Source organism: Dasypus novemcinctus, chromosome 30, assembly GCF_030445035.2.
Source record: "Dasypus novemcinctus isolate mDasNov1 chromosome 30, mDasNov1.1.hap2, whole genome shotgun sequence".
Taxonomy (NCBI): domain Eukaryota; kingdom Metazoa; phylum Chordata; class Mammalia; order Cingulata; family Dasypodidae; genus Dasypus; species Dasypus novemcinctus.
This window is the reverse complement of record NC_080702.1, coordinates 18,936,470-18,949,825: the sequence shown is the minus strand read 5'-3', so window position 1 is coordinate 18,949,825 and position 13,356 is coordinate 18,936,470. Positions and strand designations below refer to the sequence as shown.

Genomic DNA, 13,356 nt, shown 5'->3' with positions numbered 1-13,356 from the left:
GCAAGAAAGATGGTATCTCTTTGTAGTTTTGATTTGCATTTCCCTAATAGCTAGTGATGTTCAACATCTTTTATGTGCTTTTTAGCCATTTGTATTTCTTCTTTGGAGAAGTATTTGTTCAATTCTCTTGCCCATTTTTAAAATGGGCTCTTCGTATTTCTATTTCAGAGATCTAGGCCTTCCTTATATGATGGTTATTAGGATACCATCAGATATATGGTTACCAAATATTTTCTACCATTGTATAGGCTGTCCACTTTCTTGATAAACTCCTTTGAAGTACAAAAGGATTTAATTTTGAGGAACTCCCATTTATTTTTTTCTTTCACTGCTTGTGCTTTGGGTGTGAATTTTATGAAGCCATTTCCTATTACAATGTCCTGTAAATACTTTCCTACATTGTCTTCCAAGGTCTTTATGGTCTGGACTCTTCTATTTAGGTCTTGGATACATCTTGAGTTGATTTTTGAATAAGGTGTGAGAGGATATTCCTTTCTCATTCTTTTGCATATGGATACCCATTTCTCAAAGCACCATTTGTTAAAGTTGCCATTCTCTCCCAGTTGAGTGGGCTTGGTGGCCTTGTCAAATATCAGATGACTGTGTATGTGAAGATCTATATAAAAACCCTCAGTTCATTTCCATTGTGCAGTATTTCTATCCTTGTGGCAATACCATGCCAGTTTGATCACTGTAGCTTTGTAGTATGTTTTAAAAGTCAGGTAGTGTGATTTCCCTGATGGCATTTTTCTTTTCCAAAGTGTCTTTGGGTATTCAGGGCCTCTTTCCCTTCCAAAAATCTTCCATAGTTAATTTTGTCAGTGCATTAAAAATGCTGTGTTGATTTTTTTGATGATTGCATTAAATCTCTAGATCAGTTTGGATAGGATTGACATCTTAATAATGTTTAGACCTCTTATGCATGAACAGGGAATATTCTTCCATTTCTTTAAGTCTTTCTTGATTTCCTTGAACAATGTTGTGTAGTTAGTTAAATTTATTCCCGGGCATTTGATTTTTTTATTTACTATTATAAATTGTACTTGTTTCTTGATTTCCTCCTAAGATTGCTCATTATTGGTGTCCAGAAATGCTACTGATTTTTACCCTTTGATATTATAACCTGTGACTTTACTGAACTCATTTATAAGATCAAGAAGCTTGGTTGCAGATTTCTCAGTGCATTCTATATATAGGATCATGTCATCTGCAAATAGTGGAATTTTGACTTCTTCCTTTTCAGTTTAGATGTCTTTTATATCTGTTTCTTGACTCAGTGCTCAAACAAGTCCTTCTAACACAATGTTAAATAGAAGGATTGACAGTGGTCATCTTTGTCTTGTTCCTGATCTTAGAGGGAAAGACTTTAGGATTTCACCACTATAACTGATATTAGCTGTGGGTTTTTTTTTTCTTCATATATACTTTTGATCATGTTCAGAAAGTTTCCTTCTATTCCTATCTTTTGCAGTGTTTTTTTTTTTAGGAAAGTTTGCTGTACTTTGTTGAAAGCTTTTTCTGCATTTATACATATGATCATGTGATTTTTTTCTTTCAGTTGATTTTCATATTGGGGTGAGATGTAGAACTCATGTTAGAGGGAGTGCATTGTTAGTCTTCTCATGGAAGAACAAAATGATTTAGGACATGTGTGCCCATAAGTTCAGGTACAGAATAGTGTAGGAAGGGACTGAGAGTCCAGAAGACAAGGAGAGAGGTTGGAGAACCAATGTTAGTGCTAAACCTAAGGATAAATATAATTGAGTAACTTCAGTCTGCATTCTCTGGTGTGGAGGCATAATTCTAAAATGTGACATGGGTCAAGGATTTCTAATTTTAGAATCAAGAAAGGAACTGAAATTCTTCCTCTAATTTGGCAGTTAATGAGATCCTGCTATATGTGCATAAGCACAATCTCTGTAATGACTTCCCTATTCCCTTTGAACTTTCTTAGTTATATAAACTAATTTGTTTTTAACTTTTACCTCTTTTGGTCAAGGTCTTTTTTCAGTTGTATGCTAATTGGTGCTTGGTAGTAATCCCTTGATGCCAGGAAACCTCATCCCTGAAAGTCATGTCACATGCTTGGGGGAATTATTGCATTTATATGATGTGTTAGGTTTAAAGACAGGCCACATTTGAGCAACAAATTGGCTCTCAGGAGGTAAACTTTTGGCTCCCTTTGATACTATGCTAAGTTTCACTGTCAGGAATAAAGGTTTATAACTACAGTCATCAATTTCAAGGTCCTGTCAATGGACCATTATCCTTCTCTAGCCATTGCCTCTGTCCTTGGGGGATTCTTGCTGTTTCATCAGAATATGGCAGAACACCTCAGGATGGGAATTCAACATTCTTTCAGTTATTGTCTGACTCTCCACCCACTATGACAATGCATTAAAGAACATTTGAATGCATTTATATGCTTAATATGTATGCTCATGTGAATCGTCTCACATATACCCTTTCGTTGTCCTCCCCTTTCACAGTTGTAACCATTTTGTGATCTAAACCTTCATAAAAAATGACCTCCCCAAATGAACCCAATAAAATTGCTGAATACAATTATTAAGAAAATGAAATAATCTTGATAGTTTTGATGATTGAAAATAAGATACAAAATTTTTTTATAAAATAAATTTTAGGATAACAGATAATGAAAAATATAAAATTCTTTTTGATGTTGTGCCTTTCCTCCCTATAAGATCTGTTTCCCTGTATGCCCAGTGACATTTTCTTCCATTTTTCCTCCAATGTCTTACTATTTTCATTTTGTCTTCAAAGAAGTGTTACATCACAGTACTGTCACATGCAGAATAAAGGGGACTCCTATATATCCAACATCCTCCCAATTTCCCCTTCCCCTATTAATAACATTTTATACATGTATGGTCCATTTCTTATAACTGATGTACAAATATTGAAGCATATCTACCAACCATGGTCAGTGGTTTACATGATGGTTTACAATTTGGACCATATACTTTTATAAATATTGATGAAAGTTAACATCACTTATATCCGTCATTGCAAGATCATGTAGAACACTCATTGACTGTCAAATTAGATAGTACCCCAAATAGCAGGGCTCCTAAGGACTCTGGAGACACCCAGGCACTATGGTCAGGGTAGATAGCTCATGAGGTTGGTACCTTGCCAGTGGGCCCTACTTTGGTGTTTGTACCCCACAGTGACACAGAATTGGACTCAGTTGTGGTTTCCCTATGCATGTCTCTTTGGTCCCTTCTATTCGATTCTATATTTAGTGTTGGAATTGTTAGGTGTACATCTGAGAAACTTGAACCTTTGGATTGTCCATGTGCCACCTGGGCCATAAACCTCAACAGAGTTGCAATACCTATGCTCCAGTTCTTTGGAATCACCCATGAAAACTAACAAGGAGGTGATGATGGACAAACACCATACCAAGGAACCAAGAGAGCCTACAACTGCAAGAAAATGAGCTTCATCCATCAGGCATATGGGAAGCCTGTCTCAATTAGTTAGAGTAAGCATCACCATCCCAGAATCCTCAGGATTGGGGAATGAAATATACCCTAGAGTGGACTTACTGGTATTCTACTATAGACTTAAAGTGATTACACAATGGAAGAACTTATATCATTGATGTGGAGGCTGTGGCCAATGGAGGTTCTGAGGTCAGGAAGAGGGAAAACAGATGTAATACAGGGGAATTTTCAGGAGTTGGTAATCTTCCTGACTGACATTGAAATGACAGATACAGGCCATTGCATACCTTGCCATAACTTACAGAATTGTGTGGGAGAGAGTGTAAACTGCAATGTAAACTATAATCCATGCTTAATGGCAATGTTCTAAAATGTGTTCATTTGCAATTAATGTACACACTCTGAAGGATGTAGTTAATTGGGGCAAATGTGGGTATTGTGGGGAATAGGGCTTATGGGAATCCCCTATATTTTTTGTAATATTTATGCAATCTAAATATCTTTAAAAATTAAAGAAGAAAGTCTCAGAACATCACAGTCTAATTAATAAAATTCATGGATTTTCAAGTTCTTATCTGTACATTGAGGTATTCATATCATCTTTATTAGCCAGGAAAGATAAGACCTCTGGCCACTTGACCTTCCTAAAAGAGAGTCCTTCCCTTATTTCCCTTGGAGCACACTTCATTTTCCTCTTGTTGACTGGGCTGGGGTTATTACTAGGTGACATGTTTGGTATTCATAACAAGTGGACCTGAAATTTGTGATCAAGTCTTGACTCTTAAGGCTTCTTTCTCCATTCTCAGCTTTCTTCTTCTGCTTGTGTGGATTTGCATGAAAACCCAGAGGAAGATAGATTGCAGCTGAGGTAGTGACAATGGAATCACAGGTGAGTTTGGTATTATTTAACTGAAATTGTACCTCTGCTGACAGCAGATGGGGAGATTTCTCCTAGTGGCATGGATTATCCAAGTGTATTCATGAGCTATTCAAGGATCTGGTCTCAAATTATAATTATACACAACTCTAGAATTATGGTAAGTTAGGTAGTGATCAATAAGTAATCTCCTTCACCCATTACAGTAGTTGTTTCCAGCTTCCACAAAGGCTGTGTATTCTCTGGAAAGATAAGACACATTTTCTTTTTCTCTCCCAACCTATGGCATCATTAGAGAAATAGTGTATTCATGAATTATGCTAGTGTCTGAAATTGGTTTAACATGCAGTGATTAGAGGTGATAGTGATGAGAAAGAATATAAGTTTACACTTAGAAAAATAGGCTTAATTTACAACAGGTTCATTCAATCCATGCAAAATTACAGATACTAGGGTGTAAATCTAAGTATATTCACCAGAAGCACAAGAGAAGCTTAGGAAAGAAAAGGAAAAGAGGGGGAAGCAGATGTATCTCAACAGATACAGAATTCACCTACCATATCAGAGGTCCAGGGATCTAACCTAGGGCTACCTGGCCAGTGTGGTGAGCTGGCCCATGCACATTGTTTCTGTACACAAGGAGTGCCATGCCATGCAGGGAAGCCCCTGCATAGGAGTGTCCCACATGTAAGGAATGTGCCCCACAGGGGGAGCTGCCCCATGTGAAAAGTGCAGCCCACCCAGGAGTGGCACCACACACATGGAGAGTTGATACAGCAAGGTGATGCAATAAAAAGTGGACACACAGCAAATGGGCACAAGAGAGCAGACAATGGGGGGGAAGGGAGAGAAATACATTTTAAAAAATAAAATCTTTAAATAGAAAAGGAAATGAGGAATCATTTATATATTTTCCCCAAATTAATTTTCTTAAAATTTTCTATAGAATGTGTTTGCCCATTTTGAAATATTCAAAAATTCTCCTTACCAATGCTCTTCAAATTTACCAACTTCAGTTTTTCTAAATCAAATTTATAAAAATTTTATAAATGAATGCAATGTATAGGAATTATTTTTTCCTTCATTGTGGCTGCTTGTTCAGATTGCATATCAGAAGCAGAATAAAAATTATGTCCCTGTGAAATTTTTTAAAGATTTGGAGATTCCAGAAGCAAATGAGAGTTTTCTCTTAATCTGTATCACACAGAAGACATGAAGAAACAAAAGAGACAATGAAAACTAATATTTGTAGGCCCCAGTCCTACCATAGGGCTCATCAGTCTAGCTCCAGTTTCTGTACAATGGTTGCAGAAGTCCATGACTTGCAACCGTGATCCATCTGTCCTTTCACAGTATTGTGAAAATTTGAAATATGTATACTTGAAGCAAGCAGACCTTATTGATTTGAGTTGGATATGAAAACTATTCTGCATATTTCTGAATATTGCTTCAGAGCTCCCTGCCATTTTCAGGAATAATAGACCTGTGAATTTAATCTGGGAAGAAAGGACTTCACACATTAGCTGGTTAGATTTGTCAATATGTTAATTTATTCTTTAAAAATGTTTAAAAAATGAGAGGAAAATGAAATTATATGTACATTTATAATCTAAACATACTTATTTCTTCTTTTAAAAACTTTCTTTTAAATACTTTCAAACGGACAGGCAGTTAAAATGATATTGATGATGTCTGTAAATTAACAAAGTTGGTGGAAGGATTGTTTTAATTATGAATTGTTGAGTGAAAGCTTTATAATCACCAGTAAGAAGTCATAATTACAAGTTTATTGTGAAGTTTCCAGGTGTATATCATACATTTCATGTGATATCCTTTAACAATAGAGTTTTATGCATTCAAAGTGTATATGAGACTGTGAGCATATCAGAATGGCAGATGACAGTTAAGCATTAATAATAAGTATACTGGAACCCCTCACACACGTAGAGTTTTTCATGCACAGTCTGCTTTTTAGTGTTGGGTGTTCTTTTTTTTTTTTTTTTCTTTTTCTGTATAATAGATTTTATTCTTTTAAAGAAATTTTAGATTACAGAAATGTTTCATCAAAAGCATAAGTTAATCCCATCTACCCCAACTTTCCCTCTCTCACATTCTCCCTATTAATATTTTACAATAGTGTGGTACATTTGCTACAGCTGACAAATAAAATTTAAACATTGCTACTAACCCAGGTCTATATTTTACCATAATGTTTACACTTTGCACCACAGAATATTATGGTTTTGAAAAAATATATAAAGATCTGTATTCATCATTGCAATATCATGCAGAACAGTTTCAGTGACCTTAAAATGCCCTGTTTTCCACCTTTTCTTCCCTCCTCTTCCCCTCAGATACTCTGGTACTACCATATTTATGTCAGTTTTACAAGTTCTACCATTGCTACAATAATAAAGTCTACTTTGGTCCATGATAGCATTCCCCTTTTATGTTTATTCATTCCTCAATCTTGAGGATTATGCAGTCTGCTTCAGATTGAGAGGATGCTTAGATCTTATGGAACAGGTGGAAGGACCTGTTTTGCTTGCAGTTGTATATCCTCCCTGTTTGGGGGCATGGGGCTTTTCCAGCATCAACATTATGTTAGTTGTCCTGTGTGAGTCTGATGAACTGGAGATTAGGTGTTGGTTGCACCTCTGCTGAGATTCAGGGCTCAGGTGACATAGGAACAGTCTGAAGATTAAAGTCTCAGGGATATATATTTAACTGGTAAGATACTCTTCATTGGCTCAAAGAAAAGGGGTGGAAGAATCATGTGTAGGAAAATAAATGAGTCTAACTCTGTTACATCGGGGAAATTGGTTGACAAATGTTGCAAGATAATGCCCATTTTTATGAGAGAATGTGGAGGAATAGGAACACTCATCCACTGCTAGTGGGAATGTAGAATGGTGCAGCCATTTTGAAGAACAGCTTCATTGTTCCTTAGGAAGCCAAGTATAGAAATGCCATATGACCAAACAATTCCAAAACTAGGAATATTTCCAAAAGAATTGAAAGTAGGGTCATTAACATATATATGCACACAAATGTTCATTGCAGTATTATTCACTACATCCAAAAGTTGGAAGCAACACAAGTTTACATCAAGGGATGAATGGATAAACAAGACGTGGTATATAATGTGATGTAATATTATTAAGCTGTAAGAAGGAATAAGTATTGACATATGAGACAACATGAAAGAACCCAAGTACTTTATGATGAGTGATATAACCAGTCACTAAGAGAGGAATATTACCTGATCTCATTGATACTAAGGATATTTAGCAGACTCAGAGAGATAGATTCTGGCAGATAGTTTGCCAGGATATAAAAGGGAGTGGAGAGTGGTGAGGTGATGCTCAAAGTGGGGAGAAACTATGATAAAGTGGATGGGTTTGGTTTGGCAAAAGATGGGCTAATAGTGGAGGAACATTGTGAGTGGGACCAGTAGTACTCAATGTGAGTATGTGAAGGGTTGGAGGGGGTGGCTTGGGCTCTCCATGGAGCTGAGGGGAGGGCAGGAGTAAGGAACAGTTGATCTTTGGGGAGGTGGGGGGCTGTAGTTGATAATACATTGTGGGGAGTGTTATTTTGGCAAATATTGCAGGAGAGGGTCACTGGTGCTGGGTGTTATCAAGTATGAGGATGTATGGGGAAAGGTGTACCTGGAACATGCCCCTTTGAAATATGAATGTGTTCATGTTTGCCTAGAATGTTATCTTAAGTGGGTAGAGACCCACACAACAAAATTATAAACGCCCATCCTGGGGATTCCTGCTACATTCTCAAATAGAGAGGCAAGAATCTCTCAAGTACATAAGCAATGCTAATAAAAGCAAACACAAAATACCAGACCACTGATGAGCAAATAAAAACACTACTTTATAACCCCTGCATGGGATATGACCTCCAGGGATGAGGCTCCCTGGCACCAAGGGATTAATATGAAACACCAACTAGTGATGAATTTGGAAAAAGACCTTGGCCAAAAAGGGGGATCATTAAATATGAAAGAGCCTTTATTGTTAAGAGATCTCAGTATAATATGAAAGTTTATTGTAGAGGTTAGTGATGTTAATTTGAGCATCACACTCAAGACATTGTTACAGATAGCCCTATGTGAACCAAAATTGCTGTGACGTTTTAGGAGTTAATTACCTTGAAAGATGTAGCTGTAGACTTCACCCAGGAAGAGTGGGACATGCTAGACTCCTCCCAGAGAAAGCTATTCAGAGAAGTAATGCTGGAGAATATCAATCACCTGGTCTCAGTGGGTAAGAATCTAAAAATATATTTATCAACTTTGTCTATCTCTGTTTACCATCTATCCCACCTATGTATCTAGCATTTACCTATATATTTACTATAAATCATCTTCCATTTATTCAGATAGCAAGATCAGGTTTTCTATATTGTCATGTAATCATTATTTTACTTATATTTTATATATTGTAATTTAAATATATTATTTTATAACACATACAATTGCCTAAATGAAATTTGTTCCTTTCTTTTACTTACCTCTATTTCAATCCAATATAATTTAATCTTGACCACAACTTAATGTCCTTTGTGAATCTCCATTTCCAACACTCTGTGCAGTGTGGAGAACTCAGTGAATGCTGTTTGAATGGATAAATAGCCATTGTGAAATAAGTATTCTGCTGCAAGGGCTATGCTGAGTTTTCAGAACAGTTAAAAAAAATATGCGTATCACTTTCCCAGATAGAATTTAGATAATTCTGATGGAATAAGTTTATTTGATTGTTTTTCAACATAAAATGAATCTCATGAAGCATAGAGAGATTGAGAGGTGATTAATTTTTTTTGTTTATTATTATTAAAGTAGTGAAACTGCTCTAATAATACTTTAAGTAATGATTGCCCAGTGATGTTATTATTCCAAATACCATTGATTTGTACACCCTGAATGGATCATATGCTTCACTAATATGTATCAATCAAATTGTTTTAAAATATATTCAGTCACTGTGGAAACAGATTTCTTCCTATTTAGAATTAATGGGATTCTTTACTTTCTCTGAAGTATCACTAATGTAATTAGAACCTTTTATTTCAATAATTATAACAAACAAAAACCAGACACATAAGATTCTTCACTTCTCAATTTGTCTATGCTTCAGCTGTTTTACATAGCTGGTATTTCTGGCTATTTTTCGTTATTTATTTATTTATTTATTAAGAAGTTTTTCTGAGATATACTCATATACCATACAATCTTTCCAAAGGGTATAATCAGTGGCTTTTATTATAATCAAATGGTGTGCATTCATCAACAGAAAAACATTTTAGAACAATTTCATTACGCCAAAATAAAAACTACACCCTGTTAGCAGTCCTTCGCCAGTCATACATAATCAGTAGACTTATTTCTTTATAAATTGACTTATATTTACATTTTATATAAATGGAATCATATAATGCATAGTATTTTGCATCTGGTTTCTTTCTCTTAGCATGTTTTTTGCCTGATATTAACTTCTTGTAGTATTAATATACATTTGTTCAGTTTTTCAAAAATCATATATGCAATTTTGCCCATTATAAGTGGATATAATAGTTTTTTTGTTTAGAGTATTCAATTTGATTCCCTTTTCCTGATAATTCTGAATGTTGGAAACATACTGAGAGAGATACTTGGAAACTTTAAACATTTTCAAGCCCTGAATCGTACCCTAACATGTAAATTTTTTACCCAATTATTACAGGTAGCAAAAGAGTCTCTAAAAAATGGGAAATGATAGAAATGATATTCAACCCACCTATCTGTAGGAAAGATACTTCTGAAATCATGTCATTGGTAAGTTTCAATGTGTGAACCCTAGTTTCCACATAGATACCTGGAGGTAGAGTAAATTAGGAATTTAGTAAAATAGCCTAATTTAATCAATTTTGGGATTAAATTCTAATCTAGAAAAAATCTGAGTTTGAATTTAAGGAAAATTAACCTAAACGAAAACTCTAATCTGAGAAAATATTTAAAAGAATTGCATAAATAGGTTTCACATATGTAATCTTTAACACATAGTGAAGTTCAAAATTTATCAGATAACTCTGATATTGGATTTCTGTAATGAAGAGTATCTCTGTGTTATGGAGAAGAATAATGTATTTATGAATGTAACAAGGGAATTATTTAATTGGATTCTATCACTGAAGGATTAGTGTAGAATTCATATGCATGGAAATAAAGAAATTCATGTATATTGACAAATGTTTTACAGTCTCTCATCTAGTTCCCCACAGCAGAGATCTAACATTAAAAGGAATTCTTTCAAATACAATTATTTGAAAGAAGATACCACTGACAGATCCACAGTGACACAATATGCTTTAATTTGCAAGACAAAGAAACCATATTTTAGGAGTCTGATGGCAAAATTACACAGGAACCACTCAGTTATTAGTCAGCATAAGCAGATTCATGAATATCACTATTCTCATTTTAAAGAAAATAAAAGAACTCATACTGCCCAGAAACACTACTAATGCCATCTTTGTGGGAAATATTTTGTTTCTTGCTCTTCCTTTAAACAACATGAGAAGACTCACTCTGGAGAGAAACCTCATGAGTGTCTTCTGTGTGGCAAATGTTTCAGTCATCATTATCGCCTTAAACAACATGTGTTAACTCACACTGGAGAGAACCCTCATCAATGTCATCTATGTGACAAAGGATTCAGTCAACGTTCTGCCCTTAAACAACATGTGAGAACTCACACTGGTGAGAAACCCTATGCGTGTTCTATATGTGGGGAATGCTTCACTGGTTACTCTTCCCTTAAACAACATGAGAGGATTCACACTGGAGAGAAACCCCATGAATGTCATCTATGTGGGAAATGCTTTGCTAATTGCTCTTCTCTTAAAAGACATAAAAGAAGTCACACTGGAGAGAAACCCCATGAATGTCATCTATGTGGCAAATGTTTCAGTCAACGTTCTTCCCTTAAAACACACGTGAGAACTCACACTGGAGAGAAACCTCATCAATGTCATCTATGTGACAAAGGATTCATTCAACGTTTTCAGCTTAAAGAACATGTGAGAACTCACACTGGTGAGAAACCCTATGCATGTTCTCTATGTGGGAAATGCTTCACTGGTTACTCTTCCCTTAAAAAACATGAGAGGATTCACACTGATGAGAAACCCTATGCGTGTTCTATATGTGGGAAATGCTTCACTGTTTACGCTTCCCTTAAACGACATGAGAGGGTTCACACTGGTGAGAAACCCTATGCGTGTTCTATATGTGGGAAATGCTTCACTGGTTACTCTTCCCTTAAAGAACATGAGAGGATTCACACTGGAGAGAAACCCCATGAATGTCATCTATGTGGGAAATGCTTTGCTAATTGCTCTTCCCTTAAAAAACATAAAAGAACTCACACTGGAGAGAAACCCCATGAATGTCATCTATGTGGCAAATGTTTCAGTCAACGTTCTTCCCTTAAAACACATGTGAGAACTCACACTGGAGAGAAACCTCATCAATGTCATCTATGTGACAAAGGATTCATTCAACCTTTTAAGCTTAAAAAACATGTGAGAACTCACACTGGTGAGAAACCCTATGCATGTTCTCTATGTGGGAAATGCTTCACTGGTTACTCTTCCCTTAAACAACATAAGAGGATTCACACTGGAGAGAAACCCCATGAATGTCATCTATGTGGGAAATGCTTTGCTAATTGTTCTAACCTTAAAAAACATAAAAGAACTCACACTGGAGAGAAACCCCATGAATGTCATCTATGTGGCAAATGTTTCAGTCAGCGTTCTTCCCTTAAAACACACGTGAGAACTCACACTGGAGAGAAACCCCATGAATGTCATCTATGTGGCAAATGTTTCAGTCAACGTTCTTCCCTTAAAACACATGTGAGAACTCACACTGGAGAGAAACCTCATCAATGTCATCTATGTGACAAAGGATTCATTCAACGTTTTCAGCTTAAAGAACATGTGAGAACTCACACTGGTGAGAAACCCTATGCATGTTCTCTATGTGGGAAATGCTTCACTGGTTACTTTTCCCTTAAACAGCATGAGAGGATTCACACTGGTGAGAAACCCTATGCATGTTCTATATGTGGGAAATGCTTCACTGTTTACTCTTACCTTAAACGACATGAGAGAATTCACACTGGAGAGAAACCCCATGAATGTCATCTATGTGGCAAATGTTTCAGTCAACATTCTTCCCTTAAAACACATGAGAGAACTCACACTGGAGAGAAACCTCATCAATGTCATCTATGTGACAAAGGATTCATTCGACATTGTAACCTTAAATGACATTTGAGAACTCACACTGGTGAGAAGCCCTATGCATGTCATGTATGTGGGAAATGCTTCACTAATTGCTCTTCCCTTAAAAGACATGAGAGAACTCACACTGGAGAGAAAAACCCATGAATGCCATCTATGTCACAAAGGCTTTGGTCAATATGCTAAACTTAAACACCATGAAAGAACTAACACTGGTGAGAAAACCCCATGAATATCATCTAAGTGAGAAAGCTTTTAGTCGATTTTCCAAACTTAAGTGACATAAGAGAACTCACACTGGAGAGAAGTCCTATGAATGTCATCTCTGTGGGAAAGTCCTCACTGCATCCTCTTGCCTTAAATACCATGAGAAATGTCATGCTGGAGAAAAACTCCATGAATGTCATCTTTATGTGAAAGCCTTGTTCAATCCTCTTCTCCAAAACAAAATGAGAAAACTTACACGGGTGAGAAATTCCATGAATTTCATCTGTGTGAGAAACACATCTTTCATCACTCTTCTTTTAAAAAAACATGAAGGAACTCACACTGGAGAGAAATCTCATGAATGTCATTTATGTGTGAAAGCATGCAATGAATATTTTAAGCTTAAAGAACATTGGAGCTCTGAGACAGCAAGGAAACCACATTCATGTTATCTATACAGGAATAGAGATTCCCACATCTCACTCTGGGTGAAGGTAAGAC

At 36.0% G+C, this 13,356-nt stretch overlaps 1 long non-coding RNA gene across 1 annotated transcript in view; it reads left to right on the top strand.

The window, feature by feature from the left end:
* The window catches only part of LOC131276916 (uncharacterized), a 71,672-nt gene extending 61,503 nt beyond the window's left edge, over positions 1–10,169 (top strand). Inside the window, exons 2-4 of the long non-coding RNA XR_011647802.1 lie at positions 4,277–4,359; positions 8,501–8,627; positions 10,083–10,169. This is a non-coding gene — a long non-coding RNA (uncharacterized lncRNA). The remainder of the gene's footprint in view (positions 1–4,276; positions 4,360–8,500; positions 8,628–10,082) is intronic.
* The last annotated feature ends 3,187 nt before the right edge of the window (positions 10,170–13,356 follow it).